The following is a 21,438-nucleotide window of genomic DNA, read 5'->3' on the forward strand; positions in this document are numbered from 1 at the left end:
CTCACACTGAAACCCCTTCCCCACACACTGAAACAGCTTCCCCACACACTGAAACACCTTCCGCACACAATGAAAACCATCAGCACAAACTGAAACCCATCCCCACACACTGAAACACCTTCCCCACACACTGACACCCCTTCCCCACACACTGAAACACTTCCCCACACACTGAAACACCTTCCCCACACACTGAAAGCCCTTCCACACACACTGAAACCCATCCCCACACACTGAAACACATCCCCACACACTGAAACACCTTCCCCACACACTGAAAGCCCTTCCGCACACACTGAAACCCATCCCCACACACTGAAACACATCTCCACACACTGAAACACCTCCCCCACACACTGAAACCCCTTCCCCACACACACTGAAATACCTTCCCCACACACTGAAACCCCTTCCCCACACACTGAAACACATCCCCACACACTGAAATACCATCCCCACTCACTGAAACCCCTTTCCCACACACTGAAACCCCTTTCCCACACACTGGATCCCTTCCCCACACACTGAAACCCCTTCCCCACACACTAAACAGCTTCCCCACACACTGAAACCCCTTCCCCACACACTGAAACACCTTCCGCACACACTGAAACAACATCCCCACACACTGAAACACCTTTTCCTCACACTGAAACACCTTCCGCACACACTGAAACACCTTACCCAGACACTGAAACCCTTCCCCACACACAGAAACCCCTTCCCCACACACTGAAACACTTCCCCAAACACTGAAACCCATTCCCCACTGACTGAAACACCTTCCCCACACACTGAAAAAACGTCCCCACACACTGAAACCCCTTCCCCACACACTGAAACACATCCCCACACACTGAAACCCCTTCCCCACACATTGAAACACATCCCCACACACTGAAAGCCCTTTCCCACACACTGAAACACATCCCCACACACTGAAACACCTTCACCACACACTGAAGCCCCTTCCCAACACACTGAAACCTCTTCCGCACTCACAGAAACACTTCCCCACACACTGAAACCCCTTCCCCACACACTGGATCCCTTCCCCACACACTGAAACCCCTTCCCCACACACTGAAAACCTTCCCCACACACTGAAACCCCTTCCCCACACACTGAAACCCCTTCCCCACATAGTTAAACCCCTTCCCCGCACACTGAAACACCTTCCCCACACACAGAAACCCCTTCCGCACGCAGTTAAACAATTCCCCACACACTGAAACCCTTTCCCCACACACTGAAACCCCTTCCCTACACACTGAAACACCTTCCGCACACACTGAAACCCCTTCCCCACACACTGAAACCCCTTCCCCACACACTGAAACACATTCCCCACACACTGAAACACGTTCCGCACACACTAAAACCCATCCCCACACACAGAAACCCCACCCCCACTCACTGAAACCCCTTCCCCACACACTGAAAGCACTTCCCCACACACTTAAACACATCCCCACACACTGAAACACCATCCCCACACACTGAAACCCCTTCTGCACACACTGAAACACCTTCCCCACACTCTGAAACACCTTCCCCACACACTGAAACCCCTTCAGCACACACTGAAACACATCCCCACACACTGAAACCCCTTCTGTGCACACTGAAGCAGCTTCCCCACATACTGAAACCCCTTCCCCACACACTGAAACCCCATCCGCACACACTGAATCCCCTTCCGCACACACTGAAACACCTTCCCCACACACTGAAACCCCTTCCCCACACACTGAAACACCTTCCCCACACACTGAAAGCCCTTCCACATAAACTGAAACCCATCCCCACACACTGAAACCAATCCCCACACACTGAAACACCTTCCCCACACACTGAAAGCCCTTCCGCACACACTGAAACCCATCCCCACACACTGAAACACATCTCCACACACTGAAACACCTCCCCGACACACTGAAACCCCTTCCCCACACACACTGAAAGACCTTCCCCACTCACTGAAACCCCTTCCCCACACACTGAAACACATCCCCACACACTGAAATACCATCCCCACTCACTGAAACCCCCTTCCCACACACTGAAACCCCTTCCCCACACACTGGATCCCTTCCCCACACACTGAAACCCCTTCCCCACACACTAAAAAGCTTCCCCACACACTGAAACCCCTTCCCCACACACTGAAACAACATCCCCACACACTGAAACACTTCCCCACACACTGAAACCCATTCCCCACTGACTGAAACACCTTCCCCACACACTGAAAAAACTTCCCCACACACTGAAACCCCTTCCCCACACACTGAAACACATCCCCACACACTGAAACCCCTTCCCCACACATTGAAACACATCCCCACACACTGAAACCCCTTCCCCACACACTGAAACACATCCCCACACACTGAAACACCTTCACCACACACTGAAGCCCCTTCCCAACACACTGAAACCTCTTCCGCACACACAGAAACCCTTCCCCACACACTGAAACCCTTCCCCGCACAGTGAAACCCCTTCCGCACACGCTGAAACACTTCCCCACACACTGAAACCCATTCCCCACTGACTGAAACACCTTCCCCACACACTGAAAAAACTTCCCCACACACTGAAACCCCTTCCCCACACACTGAAACACATCCCCACACACTGAAACCCCTTCCCCACACATTGAAACACATCCCCACACACTGAAACCCCTTCCCCACACACTGAAACACATCCCCACACACTGAAACACCTTCACCACACACTGAAGCCCCTTCCCAACACACTGAAACCTCTTCCGCACACACAGAAACCCTTCCCCACACACTGAAACCCTTCCCCGCACAGTGAAACCCCTTCCGCACACGCTGAAACCCTTCCCCACACACTGAATCCCCTTCCCCACACACTGAAACCCCTTCCGCACACAATGAAACACCTTCCCCACACACAGAAACCCCTTCCCCATACACTGAAATACCTTCCGCACACACTGAAATCCCTTCCGCACACACTGAAACACCTTCCCAACACACTGAAACCCCTTCCCCACACACTGAAACCCCTTCCGCACACACTGAAACATCTTCCCCACACACCAAAACCACTTCCCCACACACTGAAACCCCTTCCGCACACAGTGAATCCCTTCCCCACACACTGAAACCCCTTCCCCACACTCTGAAACACATCGCCACACACTGAAACCCCTTCCCCACACACTGAAACACATCCCCACACTCTGAAACCCCTTCCCCACACACTGAAACTCCTCCCCACACACTGAAAACCTTCCCCACACACTGAAACACCTTCCGCACACCGTGAATCCCTTCCCCACACACTGAAACCCCTTCCCCACACACTGAAACACATCCCCACACACAGAAACCCCTTCCGCACACACTGAAACACCTTCCCACATACTGAAACCCCTTCCCCACACACTGAAACCCCTTCCGCACACACTGAAACACATTCCCCACACACTGAAACACCTTCCTTACACTCTGAAACAACTTCCGCACACACTGAAACACCTTCCCCACACAGTGAAACACATCCACACACACTGAAACACCTTCCCGACACACTGAAACCCCATCCCCCCACACTGAAACCCATCCCCACACTCTGAAACCCCTTCCCCACACACTGAAACCCCTTCCCCACACACTGGAACACATCCCGACACTCTGAAACCCCTTCCCCACTCAGTGAAACACCTTCCCCACACACTGACACCCCTACCCCACCCACTGAAACCACTTCCCCACACCCTGAAACCACTTCCCACACACTGAAACACATCCCCACACACAGTGAAACACTTCCCCACACACTGAAACCCATCCCCACACACTGACACACCTTCCCCACACTCTGAAACCCCTTCCCCACACACTGAAACCCCTTCCCGACACACTGAAACCCCTTCACGACACACTGAAACCCATCCCGCACTCTGAAACCCCTTCCCCACACAGTGAAACACCTTCCCCACACACTGAAACACTTTCCCCACACACTGAAACCACTTCCCAAACACTGAAACACATCCCCACACACTGAAACCCATCCCCACACACTGAAACCCCTTCCCCACACAATGAAACCCCTTCCCCACACACTGAAACACATCCCCACACTCTGAAACACCTTCCCCACTTCTGTAACCCCTTCCGCACACACTGAAACCCATCCCCACACACTGAAACCCATCCCCACACACAGAAACACCTTCCCCACACACTGAAGCCCTTCCCCACACACTGAAACACATCCCCACACACTGAAGCACATCCCCAAGCACTGAAACACTTTCCCCACACACTGAAACCCCTTCCCCACACACTGAAACACCTTCCCCACACACTGAAACACCTTTCCCACACACTGTAACCCCTTCCGCACACACTGAAGCCCATCCCCACACACTGAAACCCATGCCCACACACTGAAACACCTTCCCCACACACTGAAACCCCTTCCCCACAGACTGAAACAGCTTCCCCACACACTGAAACACCTTCCGCACACAATGAAAACCATCAGCACAAACTGAAACCCATCCCCACACACTGAAACACCTTCCCCACACACTGACACCCCTTCCCCACACACTGAAACACTTCCCCACACACTGAAACACCTTCCCCACACACTGAAAGCCCTTCCACATAAACTGAAACCCATCCCCACACACTGAAACCAATCCCCACACACTGAAACACCTTCCCCACACACTGAAAGCCCTTCCGCACACACTGAAACCCATCCCCACACACTGAAACACATCTCCACACACTGAAACACCTCCCCGACACACTGAAACCCCTTCCCCACACACACTGAAAGACCTTCCCCACTCACTGAAACCCCTTCCCCACACACTGAAACACATCCCCACACACTGAAATACCATCCCCACTCACTGAAACCCCTTTCCCACACACTGAAACCCCTTCCCCACACACTGGATCCCTTCCCCACACACTGAAACCCCTTCCCCACACACTAAACAGCTTCCCCACACACTGAAACCCCTTCCCCACACACTGAAACACCTTCCGCACACACTGAAACAACATCCCCACACACTGAAACACCTTTTCCACACACTGAAACACCTTCCGCACACACTGAAACACCTTACCCAGACACTGAAACCCTTCCCCACACACAGAAACCCCTTCCCCACACACTGAAACACTTCCCCACACACTGAAACCCATTCCCCACTGACTGAAACACCTTCCCCACACACTGAAAAAACTTCCCCACACACTGAAACCCCTTCCCCACACACTGAAACACATCCCCACACACTGAAACCCCTTCCCCACACATTGAAACACATCCCCACACACTGAAACCCCTTCCCCACACACTGAAACACATCCCCACACACTGAAACACCTTCACCACACACTGAAGCCCCTTCCCAACACACTGAAACCTCTTCCGCACACACAGAAACCCTTCCCCACACACTGAAACCCTTCCCCGCACAGTGAAACCCCTTCCGCACACGCTGAAACCCTTCCCCACACACTGAATCCCCATCCCCACACACTGAAACCCCTTCCGCACACAATGAAACACCTTCCCCACAAACAGAAACCCCTTCCCCATACACTGAAATACCTTCCGCACACACTGAAATCCCTTCCGCACACACTGAAACACCTTCCCAACACACTGAAACCCCTTCCCCACACACTGAAACCCCTTCCGCACACACTGAAACATCTTCCCCACACACCAAAACCACTTCCCCACACACTGAAACCCCTTCCGCACACAGTGAATCCCTTCCCCACACACTGAAACCCCTTCCCCACACTCTGAAACACATCGCCACACACTGAAACCCCTTCCCCACACACTGAAACACATCCCCACACTCTGAAACCCCTTCCCCACACACTGAAACTCCTCCCCACACACTGAAAACCTTCCCCACACACTGAAACACCTTCCGCACACCGTGAATCCCTTCCCCACACACTGAAACCCCTTCCCCACACACTGAAACACATCCCCACACACAGAAACCCCTTCCGCACACACTGAAACACCTTCCCGACACCCTGAAACCCCTTCCGCACACAGGTAAACAATTCCCCACACACTGAAACCCCTTCCCCACACACTGAAACCCCTTCCCTACACACTGAAACGCCTTCCGCACACACTGAAACAACTTCCCCACACACTGAAACCCCTTCCCCACACACTGAAACACATTCCCCAGACACTGAAACCCCTTCCGCACACACTAAAACCCATCCCCACACACTGAAACCCCACCCTCACACACTGAAACCCCTTCCCCACACACTGAAAGCACTTCCCCACACACTTAAACACATCCCCAAGCACTGAAACACCTTCCCCACACACTGAAACACCTTCTGCACACACTGAAACCCATGCCCAAACACTGAAACCCATGCCCACACACTGAAACCCATCCCCACACACTGAAACAACTTCCCCACACACTGAAACCCTTCCCCACACACTGAAATACATCCCCACACACTGAAACACATCCCCACACACAGAAACACCTTCCCCACACACTTAAACCCCTTCCCCACACACTGAAACACCTTCCCCACACACTGAAACACCTTCCCGACACACTGAAACCCCTTCCCCCCACACTGAAACCCATCCCCACACTCTGAAATCCCTTCCCCACACACTGAAACCCCTTCCCCACACACTGAAACCCATCCCGACACTCTGAAACCCCTTCCCCACACAGTGAAACACCTTCCCCACACACTGAAACCTCTTCCCCACACACTGAAACCACTTCCCCACACCCTGAAACCACATCCCACACACTGAAACACATCCCCACACACAGTGAAACACTTCCCCACACACTGAAACCCATCCCCATACACTGAAACACCTTCCCCACTCACTGAAAGCCCTTCCGCACACACTGAAACCCATCCCCACACACTGAAACAAATCCCCACACACTGAAACACATCTCCACACACTGAAACACCTCCCCCACACACTGAAACCCCTTCCCCACACACACTGAAACACCTTCCCCACACACTGGATTCCTTCCCCACACACTGAAACCCCTTCCCCACACACTGAAACCCTTCCCCACACACTGAAACCCCTTCCCCACACACTGAAACCCCTTCCCCACACACTGAAACCCTTCCCCACACACTGAAACCCCTTCCCCACACCCTGAAACCCCTTCCGCACACAGTTAAACAATTCCCCACACTCTGAAACCCCTTCCCCACACACTGAAACCCCTTCCCTACACACTGAAACACCTTCCGCACACACTGAAACCCCTTCCCCACACACTGAAACCCCTTCCCCACACACTGAAACACATTCCCCAGACACTGAAACCCCTTCCGCACACACTAAAACCCATCCCCACACACTGAAACCCCACCCTCACACACTGAAACCCCTTCCCCACACACTGAACGCACTTCCCCACACACTTAAACTCATCCCCACACACTGAAACACCTTCCCCACACACTGAAACCCCTTCTGCACACACTGAAACCCATGCCCACACACTGAAACCCATCCCCACACACTGAAACCCATCCCCACACACTGAAACAACTTCCCCACACACTGAAACCCTTCCCCACACACTGAAACCCATCCCCACACACTGAAACACATTCCCCACACACTGAAAGCCCTTCCGCACACACTGAAACCCATCCCCACACACTGAAACACATCTCCACACACTGCAACACCTCCCCCACACACTGAAACCCCTTCCCCACACACACTGAAACACCTTCCCCACACATTGAAACCCCTTCCCCACACACTGAAATACCATCCCCACTCACTGAAACCCCTTTCCCACACACTGAAACCCCTTCCCCACACACTGGATCCCTTCCCCACACACTGAAACCCCTTCCCCACACACTGAAAACCTTCCCAACACACTGAAACCCCTTCCGCACACAGTTAAACAATTCCCCACACACTGAAACCCCTTCCCCACCGACTGAAACCCCTTCCCTACACACTGAAACACCTTCCGCACACACTGAAACCCCTTCCCCACACACTGAAACCCCTTCCCCACACACTGAAACACATTCCCACACACTGAAACCCCACCCTCACACACTGAAACCCCTTCCCCACACACTGAAAGCACTTCCCCACACACTGAAACACATCCCCACACACTGAAACACCTTCCCCACACACTGAAACCCCTTCTGCACGCACTGAAACCCATGCCCACACACTGAAACCCATCCCCACACACTGAAACCCATCCCCACACACTGAAACAACTTCCCCACACACTGAAACCCTTCCCCACACACTGAAACACATCCCCACACACTGAAACACATCCCCACACAAAGAAACACCTTCCCCACACACTTAAACCCCTTCCCCACACACTGAAACACCTTCCCCACACACGGAAACACCTTCCCCAAACACTGAAACCCCTTCAGCACACACTGAAACACATCCCCACACACTGAAACCCCTTCCGCGCACACTGAAACAGCTTCCCCACATACTGAAACCCCTTCCCCACACACTGAAACCCCTTCCGCACACACTGAAACGCCTTCCGCAGACACTGAAACACCTTCCCCACACACTGAAACACCTTCCCCACACTCTGAAACCCCTTCCCCACACACTGAAACACCTTCCGCACACACTGGAACACATTCCCCACACACTGAAACACATCCCCACACACTGAAACCCCTTCCCCACACACTGAAACCCCTTCCCCCCACACTGAACCCCTTCCCCACACTCTGAAACCCCTTCCCCACACACTGAAACCCCTTCCCGACACACTGAAACCCCTTCCCGACACAGTGAAACCCATCCCGACACTCTGAAACCCCTTCCCCACACAGTGAAACACCTTCCCCACACACTGAAACACCTTCCCCACACACTGAAACCACTTCCCAAACACTAAAACACATCCCCACACACTGAAACCCATCCCCACACACTGAAACCCCTTCCCCACACAATGAAACCCCTTCCCCACACACTGAAACACATCCCCACACTCTGAAACACCTTCCCCACACACTGTAACCCCTTCCGCACACACTGAAACCCATCCCCACACACTGAAACCCATCCCCACACACAGAAACACCTTCCCCACACACTGAAGACCTTCCCCACACACTGAAACACATCCCCACACACTGAAGCACATCCCCAAGCACTGAAACACTTTCCCCACACACTGAAACCCCTTCCCCACACACTGAAACACCTTCCCCACACACTGAAACACCTTTCCCACACACTGAAACCCTTCCGCACATACTGAAGCCCATCCCCACACACTGAAACCCATGCCCACACACTGAAACACCTTCCCCTCACACTGAAACCCCTTCCCCACACACTGAAACAGCTTCCCCACACACTGAAACACCTTCCGCACACAATGAAAACCATCAGCACAAACTGAAACCCATCCCCACACACTGAAACACCTTCCCCACACACTGACACCCCTTCCCCACACACTGAAACACTTCCCCACACACTGAAACACCTTCCCCACACACTGAAAGCCCTTCCACACACACTGAAACCCATCCCCACACACTGAAACCAATCCCCACACACTGAAACACCTTCCCCACACACTGAAAGCCCTTCCGCACACACTGAAACCCATCCCCACACACTGAAACACATCTCCACACACTGAAACACCTCCCCCACACACTGAAACCCCTTCCCCACACACACTGAAAGACCTTCCCCACACACTGAAACCCCTTCCCCACACACTGAAACACATCCCCACACACTGAAGCACATCCCCAAGCACTGAAACACTTTCCCCACACACTGAAACCCCTTCCCCACACACTGAAACACCTTCCCCACACACTGAAACACCTTTCCCACACACTGAAACCCTTCCGCACATACTGAAGCCCATCCCCACACACTGAAACCCATGCCCACACACTGAAACACCTTCCCCTCACACTGAAACCCCTTCCCCACACACTGAAACAGCTTCCCCACACACTGAAACACCTTCCGCACACAATGAAAACCATCAGCACAAACTGAAACCCATCCCCACACACTGAAACACCTTCCCCACACACTGACACCCCTTCCCCACACACTGAAACACTTCCCCACACACTGAAACACCTTCCCCACACACTGAAAGCCCTTCCACACACACTGAAACCCATCCCCACACACTGAAACCAATCCCCACACACTGAAACACCTTCCCCACACACTGAAAGCCCTTCCGCACACACTGAAACCCATCCCCACACACTGAAACACATCTCCACACACTGAAACACCTCCCCCACACACTGAAACCCCTTCCCCACACACACTGAAAGACCTTCCCCACACACTGAAACCCCTTCCCCACACACTGAAACACATCCCCACACACTGAAGCACATCCCCAAGCACTGAAATACTTTCCCCACACACTGAAACCCCTTCCCCACACACTGAAACACCTTCCCCACACACTGAAACACCTTTCCCACACACTGAAACCCTTCCGCACATACTGAAGCCCATCCCCACACACTGAAACCCATGCCCACACACTGAAACACCTTCCCCTCACACTGAAACCCCTTCCCCACACACTGAAACAGCTTCCCCACACACTGAAACACCTTCCGCACACAATGAAAACCATCAGCACAAACTGAAACCCATCCCCACACACTGAAACACCTTCCCCACACACTGACACCCCTTCCCCACACACTGAAACACTTCCCCACACACTGCAACACCTTCCCCACACACTGAAAGCCCTTCCACACACACTGAAACCCATCCCCACACACTGAAACCAATCCCCACACACTGAAACACCTTCCCCACACACTGAAAGCCCTTCCGCACACACTGAAACCCATCCCCACACACTGAAACACATCTCCACACACTGAAACACCTCCCCCACACACTGAAACCCCTTCCCCACACACACTGAAAGACCTTCCCCACACACTGAAACCCCTTCCCCACACACTGAAACACATCCCCACACACTGAAATACCATCCCCACTCACTGAAACCCCTTTCCCACACACTGAAACCCCTTCCCCACACACTGGATCCCTTCCCCACACACTGAAACCCCTTCCCCACACACTAAACAGCTTCCCCACACACTGAAACCCCTTCCCCACACACTGAAACACCTTCCGCACACACTGAAACAACATCCCCACACACTGAAACACCTTTTCCACACACTGAAACACCTTCCGCACACACTGAAACACCTTACCCAGACACTGAAACCCTTCCCCACACACAGAAACCCCTTCCCCACACACTGAAACACTTCCCCAAACACTGAAACCCATTCCCCACTGACTGAAACACCTTCCCCACACACTGAAAAAACTTCCCCACACACTGAAACCCCTTCCCCACACACTGAAACACATCCCCACACACTGAAACCCCTTCCCCACACATTGAAACACATCCCCACACACTGAAAGCCCTTCCCCACACACTGAAACACATCCCCACACACTGAAACACCTTCACCACACACTGAAGCCCCTTCCCAACACACTGAAACCTCTTCCGCACACACAGAAACCCTTCCCCACACACTGAAACCCTTCCCCGCACAGTGAAACCCCTTCCGCACAATATGAAACCCTTCCCCACACACTGAAACACCTTCCGCACACACTGAAACCCAGTCCCCACACACTGTAATCCTTCCCCACACACTGAAACACTTCCCCACACACTGAAACCCCTTCCCCACACTCTGAAACCCCTTCCCCACACACTGAAATCCCTTCCCCACACACTGAAACCCTTCCCCACACACTGAAACCCATCCCCACACACTGAAACACCTTCCCCACACACTGAAAGCACTTCCGCACACACTGAAACCCATCCCCACAAACTGAAACACATCCCCACACACTGAAACACATCTCCTCACACTGAAACACCTCCCCCACACACTGAAATACCTTCCCCACACAATGAAACAAATACCCCACACACTGAAATACCATCCCCACTCACTGAAACCCCTTTCCCACACACTGAAACCCCTTCCCCACACACTGGATCCCTTTGCCACACACTGAAACCCCTTCCCCACACACCGAAAACCTTCCCCACACACTGAAACCCCTTCCCCACACAGTGAAACACCTTCCCCACACACTGAAACACCTTCCCCACACACTGAAACCACTTCCCAAACACTAAAACACATCCCCACACACTGAAACCCATCCCCACACACTGAAACCCCTTCCCCACACAATGAAACCCCTTCCCCACACACTGAAACACATCCCCACACTCTGAAACACCTTCCCCACACACTGTAACCCCTTCCGCACACACTGAAACCCATCCCCACACACTGAAACCCATCCCCACACACAGAAACACCTTCCCCACACACTGAAGACCTTCCCCACACACTGAAACACATCCCCACACACTGAAGCACATCCCCAAGCACTGAAACACTTTCCCCACACACTGAAACCCCTTCCCCACACACTGAAACACCTTCCCCACACACTGAAACACCTTTCCCACACACTGTAACCCCTTCCGCACATACTGAAGCCCATCCCCACACACTGAAACCCATGCCCACACACTGAAACACCTTCCCCTCACACTGAAACCCCTTCCCCACACACTGAAACAGCTTCCCCACACACTGAAACACCTTCCGCACACAATGAAAACCATCAGCACAAACTGAAACCCATCCCCACACACTGAAACACCTTCCCCACACACTGACACCCCTTCCCCACACACTGAAACACTTCCCCACACACTGAAACACCTTCCCCACACACTGAAAGCCCTTCCACACACACTGAAACCCATCCCCACACACTGAAACCAATCCCCACACACTGAAACACCTCCCCCACACACTGAAACCCCTTCCCCACACACACTGAAAGACCTTCCCCACACACTGAAACCCCTTCCCCACACACTGAAACACATCCCCACACACTGAAATACCATCCCCACTCACTGAAACCCCTTTCCCACACACTGAAACCCCTTTCCCACACACTGGATCCCTTCCCCACACACTGAAACCCCTTCCCCACACACTAAACAGCTTCCCCACACACTGAAACCCCTTCCCCACACACTGAAACACCTTCCGCACACACTGAAACAACATCCCCACACACTGAAACACCTTTTCCTCACACTGAAACACCTTCCGCACACACTGAAACACCTTACCCAGACACTGAAAACCTTCCCCACACACAGAAACCCCTTCCCCACCCACTGAAACACTTCCCCAAACACTGAAACCCATTCCCCACTGACTGAAACACCTTCCCCACACACTGAAAAAACTTCCCCACACACAGAAACCCCTTCCCCACACACTGAAACACCTTCCGCACACACTGAAACAACATCCCCACACACTGAAACACCTTTTCCACACACTGAAACACCTTCCGCACACACTGAAACACCTTACCCAGACACTGAAACCCTTCCCCACACACAGAAACCCCTTCCCCACACACTGAAACACTTCCCCAAACACTGAAACCCATTCCCCACTGACTGAAACACCTACCCCACACACTGAAAAAACTTCCCCACACACTGAAACCCCTTCCCCACACACTGAAACACATCCCCACACACTGAAACCCCTTCCCCACACATTGAAACACATCCCCACACACTGAAAGCCCTTCCCCACACACTGAAACACATCCCCACACACTGAAACACCTTCACCACACACTGAAGCCCCTTCCCAACACACTGAAACCTCTTCCGCACACACAGAAACCCTTCCCCACACACTGAAACCCTTCCCCGCACAGTGAAACCCCTTCCGCACACGCTGAAACCCCTTCCCCACACACTGAAACACCTTCCGCACACACTGAAACCCAGTCCCCACACACTGTAATCCTTCCCCACACACTGAAACACTTCCCCACACACTGAAACCCCTTCCCCACACTCTGAAACCCCTTCCCCACACACTGAAATCCCTTCCCCACACACTGAAACCCTTCCCCACACACTGAAACCCATCCCCACACACTGAAACCCATCCCCACACACTGAAACACCTTCCCCACACACTGAAAGCACTTCCGCACACACTGAAACCCATCCCCACAAACTGAAACACATCCCCACACACTGAAACACATCTCCTCACACTGAAACACCTCCACCACACACTGAAATACCTTCCCCACACAATGAAACAAATACGCCACACACTGAAATACCATCCCCACTCACTGAAACCCCTTTCCCACACACTGAAACCCCTTCCCCACACACTGGATCCCTTCCCCACACACTGAAACCCCTTCCCCACACACTGAAAACCTTCCACACACACTGAGACCCCTTCCCCACACACTGAAACACCTTCCCCACACACTGAAACACCTTCCCCACACACTGAAACCACTTCCCAAACACTAAAACACATCCCCACACACTGACACCCATCCCCACACACTGAAACCCCTTCCCCACACAATGAAACCCCTTCCCCACACACTGAAACACATCCCCACACTCTGAAACACCTTCCCCACACACTGTAACCCCTTCCGCACACACTGAAACCCATCCCCGCACACTGAAACCCATCCCCACACACAGAAACACCTTCCCCACACACTGAAGACCTTCCCCACACACTGAAACACATCCCCACACACTGAAGCACATCCCCAAGCACTGAAACACTTTCCCCACACACTGAAACCCCTTCCCCACACACTGAAACACCTTCCCCACACACTGAAACACCTTTCCCACACACTGTAACCCCTTCCGCACATACCGAAGCCCATCCCCACACACTGAAACCCATGCCCAGACACTGAAACACCTTCCCCTCACACTGAAACCCCTTCCCCACACACTGAAACAGCTTCCCCACACACTGAAACACCTTCCGCACACAATGAAAACCATCAGCACAAACTGAAACCCATCCCCACACACTGAAACACCTTCCCCACACACTGACACCCCTTCCCCACACACTGAAACACTTCCCCACACACTGAAACACCTTCCCCACACACTGAAAGCCCTTCCACACACACTGAAACCCATCCCCACACACTGAAACACATCCCCACACACTGAAACACCTTCCCCACACACTGAAAGCCCTTCCGCACACACTGAAACCCATCCCCACACACTGAAACACATCTCCACACACTGAAACACCTCCCCCACACACTGAAACCCCTTCCCCACACACACTGAAATACCTTCCCCACACACTGAAACCCCTTCCCCACACACTGAAACACATCCCCACACACTGAAATACCATCCCCACTCACTGAAACCCCTTTCCCACACACTGAAACCCCTTTCCCACACACTGGATCCCTTCCCCACACACTGAAACCCCTTCCCCACACACTAAACAGCTTCCCCACACACTGAAACCCCTTCCCCACACACTGAAACACCTTCCGCACACACTGAAACAACATCCCCACACACTGAAACACCTTTTCCTCACACTGAAACACCTTCCGCACACACTGAAACACCTTACCCAGACACTGAAACCCTTCCCCACACACAGAAACCCCTTCCCCACACACTGAAACACTTCCCCAAACACTGAAACCCATTCCCCACTGACTGAAACACCTTCCCCACACACTGAAAAAACGTCCCCACACACTGAAACCCCTTCCCCACACACTGAAACACATCCCCACACACTGAAACCCCTTCCCCACACATTAAAACACATCCCCACACACTGAAAGCCCTTCCCCACACACTGAAACACATCCCCACACACTGAAACACCTTCACCACACACTGAAGCCCCTTCCCAACACACTGAAACCTCTTCCGCACTCACAGAAACACTTCCCCACACACTGAAACCCCTTCCCCACACACTGGATCCCTTCCCCACACACTGAAACCCCTTCCCCACACACTGAAAACCTTCCCCACACACTGAAACCCCTTCCCCACACACTGAAACCCCTTCCCCACATAGTTAAACCCCTTCCCCGCACACTGAAACACCTTCCCCACACACAGAAACCCCTTCCGCACGCAGTTAAACAATTCCCCACACACTGAAACCCTTTCCCCACACACTGAAACCCCTTCCCTACACAATGAAACACCTTCCGCACACACTGAAACCCCTTCCCCACACACTGAAACCCCTTCCCCACACACTGAAACACATTCCCCACACACTGAAACACGTTCCGCACACACTAAAACCCATCCCCACACACAGAAACCCCACCCCCACTCACTGAAACCCCTTCCCCACACACTGAAAGCACTTCCCCACACACTTAAACACATCCCCACACACTGAAACACCATCCCCACACACTGAAACCCCTTCTGCACGCACTGAAACACCTTCCCCACACTCTGAAACACCTTCCCCACACACTGAAACCCCTTCAGCACACACTGAAACACATCCCCACACACTGAAACCCCTTCTGTGCACACTGAAGCAGCTTCCCCACATACTGAAACCCCTTCCCCACACACTGAAACCCCATCCGCACACACTGAATCCCCTTCCGCACACACTGAAACACCTTCCCCACACACTGAAACCCCTTCCCCACACACTGAAACCCCTTCCCCCCACACTGAATCCCTTCCCCACACTCTGAAACCCCTTCCCCACACACTGAAACACCTTCCCCACACACTGAAACGCCTTCCGCACGCAGTTAAACAATTCCCCACACACTGAAACCCTTTCCCCACACACTGAAACCCCTTCCCTACACACTGAAACACCTTCCGCACACACTGAAACCCCTTCCCCACACACTGAAACCCCTTCCCCACACACTGAAACAGCTTCCCCACATACTGAAACCCCTTCCCCACACACTGAGACCCCATCCGCACACACTGAAACCCCTTCCGCACACACTGAAACACCTTCCCCACACACTGAAACACCTTCCCCACACTCTGAAACCCCTTCCCCACACACTGAAACACCTTCCGCACACACTGTAACACATTCCCCACACACTGAAACACATCCCCACACACTGAAACCCCTTCCCCACACACTGAAACCCCTTCCCCCCACACTGAACACCTTCCCCACACTCTGAAACCCCTTCCCCACACACTGAAACCCCTTCCCGACACACTGAAACCCCTTCCCGACACACTGAAACCCATCCCAACATTCTGAAACCCCTTCCCCACACAGTGAAACACATTCCCCACACACTGAAACACCTTCCCCACACACTGAAACCCCTTCCCCACACACTGAAACCACTTCCCAAACACATCCCCACAAACTGAAACCCATCCCCACACACTGAAACCCCTTCCCAAAACACTGAAACACCTTACCCAGACACTGAAACCCTTCCCCACACACAGAAACCCCTTCCCCACACACTGAAACACTTCCCCACACACTGTAACCCATTCCCCACTGACTGAAACACCTTCCCCACACACTGAAAAAACTTCCCCACACACTGAAACCCCTTCCCCACACACTGAAACACATCCCCACACACTGAAACCCCTTCCCCACACATTGAAACACATCCCCACACACTGAAACCCCTTCACCACACACTGAAGCCCCTTCCCAACACACTGAAACCTCTTCCGCACACACAGAAACCCTTCCCCACACACTGAAACTCTTCCCCGCACAGTGAAACCCCTTCCGCACACGCTGAATCCCTTCCCCACACACTGAAACACCTTCCGCACACACTGAAACCCAGTCCCCACACACTGTAATCCTTCCCCACACAGTGAAACACTTGCCCACACACTGAAACCCCTTCCCCACACTCTGAAACCCCTTCCCCACACACTGAAATCCCTTCCCCACACACTCAAACCCTTCCCCACACATTGAAACCCATCCCCACACACTGAAACCCATCCCCACACACTGAAACACCTTCCCCACACACTGAAAGCACTTCCGCACACACTGAAACCCATCCCCACAAACTGAAACACATCCCCACACACTGAAACACATCTCCTCACACTGAAACACCTCCCCCACACACTGAAACACCTTCCCCACACAATGAAACAAATACCCCACACACTGAAATACCATCCCCACTCACTGAAACCCCTTTCCCACACACTGAAACCCCTTCCCCACACACTGGATCCCTTCCCCACAAACTGAAACCACTTCCCCACACACTGAAAATCTTCCCCACACACTGAAACCCCTTCCCCACACACTGAAACCCCTTCCCCACATAGTTAAACCCCTTCCCCGCACACTGAAACACCTTCCCCACACACTGAAACCCCTTCCGCACGCAGTTAAACAATTCCCCACACACTGAAACCCTTTCCCCACACACTGAAACCCCTTCCCCACAGACTGAAACACCTTCCGCACACACTGAAACCCCTTCCCCACACACTGAAACCCCTTCCCCACACACTGAAACACATTCCCCACACACTGAAACAGCTTCCGCACACACTAAAACCCATCCCCACACACAGAGACCCCACCCCCACAACACTGAAACCCCTGCCCCACACACTGAAAGCACTTCCAAACACACTTAAACACATCCCCACACACTGAAACACCATCCCCACACACTGAAACCCCTTCCGCACACACTGAAACACCTTCCCCACACACTGAAACACCTTCCCCACACACTGAAACCCCTTCAGCACACATTGAAACACATCCCCACACACTGAAACCCCTTCCGTGCACACTGAAACAGCTTCCCCACATACTGAAACCCCTTCCCCACACACTGAAACCCCATCCGCACACACTGAAACCCCTTCCGCACACACTGAATCACCTTCCCCACACACTGAAACACCTTCCCCACACTCTGAAAGCCCTACCCCACACACTGAAACACCTTCCGCACACACTGTAACACATTCCCCACACACTGAAACACATCCCCACACACTGAAACCCCTTCCCCACACACTGAAACCCCTTCCCCCCACACTGAACCCCTTCCCCACACTCTGAAACCCCTTCCCCACACACTGAAACCACTTCCCGACACACTGAAACCCCTTCCCGACACACTGAAACCCATCCCGACATTCTGAAACACCTTCCCCACACACTGAAACCCCTTCCCCACACACTGAAACCACTTCCCAAACACTGAAACACATCCCCACACACTGAAACCCATCCCCACACACTGAAACCCCTTCCCCACACACTGAAACCCCTTCCCCACACACTGAAACACATCCCCACACTCTGAAACACCTTCCCCACACACTGTAACCCCTTCCGCACACACTGAAACCCATCCCCACACACTGAAACCCATCCCCACACACAGAAACACCTTCCCCACACACTGAAGCCCTTCCCCACACACTGAAACACATCCCCACACACTGAAGCACATCCCCAAGCACTGAAACACTTTCCCCACACACTGAAACCCCTTCCCCACACACTGAAACACCTTCCCCACACACTGAAACACCTTTCCCACACACTGAAACAGCTTCCCCACACACTGAAACACCTTCCGCACACAATGAAAACCATCAGCACAAACTGAAACCCATCCCCACACACTGAAACACTTTCCCCACACACTGACACCCCTTCCCCACACACTGAAACACTTCCCCACACACTGAAACACCTTCCCCACACACTGAAAGCCCTTCCACAGACACTGAAACCCATCCCCACACACTGAAACCAATCCCCACACACTGAAACACCTTCCCCACACACTGAAAGCCCTTCCGCACACACTGAAACCCATCCCCACACACTGAAACACATCTCCACACACTGAAACACCTCCCCCACACACTGAAACCACTTCCCCACACACACTGAAATACCTTCCCCACTCACTGAAACCCCTTCCCCACACACTGAAACACATCCCCACACACTGAAATACCATCCCCACTCACTGAAACCCCTTTCCCACACACTGAAACCCCTTCCCCACTCACTGGATCCCTTCCCCACACACTGAAACCCCTTCCCCACCCACGAAACAGCTTCCCCACACACTGAAACCCCTTCCCCACACACTGAAGCACCTTCCGCACACACTGAAACAACATCCCCACACACTGAAACACCTTTTCCACACACTGAAACACCTTCCGCACACACTGAAACACCTTACCCAGACACTGAAACCCTTCCCCACACACAGAAACCCCATCCCCACACACTGAAACAATTCCACAAACACTGAAACCCATTCCCTACTGACTGAAACACCTTCCCCACACACTGAAAAAACTTCCCCACACACTGAAACCCCTTCCCCACACACTGAAACACATCCCCACACACTGAAACACCTTCCCCACACATTGAAACACATCCCCACACACTGAAACTCCTTCCGCACACACTGAAACCCAGTCCCCACACACTGTAATCCTTCCCCACACACTGAAACACTTCCCCACACACTGAAACCCCTTCCCCACACTCTGAAACCCCTTCCCCACACGCTGAAATCCCTTCCCCACACACTGAAACACTTCCCCACACACTGCAACCCATCCCCACACACTGAAACCCATCCCCACACACTGAAACACCTTCCCCACACATTGAAAGCACTTCCGCACACACTGAAACCCATCCCCACAAACTGAAAAACATCCCCACACACTGAAACACATCTCCTCACACTGAAACACCTCCCCCATACACTGAAACACCTTCCCCACACAATGAAACAAATACCCCACACACTGAAATACCATCCCCACTCACTGAAACCCCTTTCCCACACACTGAAACCCCTTCCCCACACACTGGATCCCTTCCCCACACACTGACACCCCTTCCCCACACACTGAAAACCTTCCCCACACACTGAAACCCCTTCCCCACACACTCAAACCCCTTCCCCACATAGTTAAACCCCTTCCCCGCACACTGAAACACCTTCCCCACACACTGAAACCCCTTCCGCAAGCAGTTAAACAATTCCCCACACACTGAAACCCTTTCCCAACACACTGAAACCCCTTCCCTACACACTGAAACACCTTCCGCACACACTGAAACCCCTTCCCCACACACTGAAACCCCTTCCCCACACACTGAAACACATTCCCCACACACTGAAACACCTTCCGCACACACTAAAACCCATCCCCACACACAGAAACCCCACCCCCACACACTGAAACCCCTTCCCCACACTCTGAAAGCACTTCCCCACACACTTAAACACATCCCCACACACTGAAACACCATCCCCACACACTCAAACCCCTTCCGCACACACTGAAACCCCTTCAGCACACACTGAAACCCATGCCCACACACTGAAACCCATCCCCACACAATG

The sequence above is a fragment of the Heterodontus francisci genome, chromosome 21 (assembly GCF_036365525.1).
Source record: "Heterodontus francisci isolate sHetFra1 chromosome 21, sHetFra1.hap1, whole genome shotgun sequence".
In the NCBI taxonomy this organism is placed as follows: Eukaryota; Metazoa; Chordata; class Chondrichthyes; order Heterodontiformes; family Heterodontidae; genus Heterodontus; species Heterodontus francisci.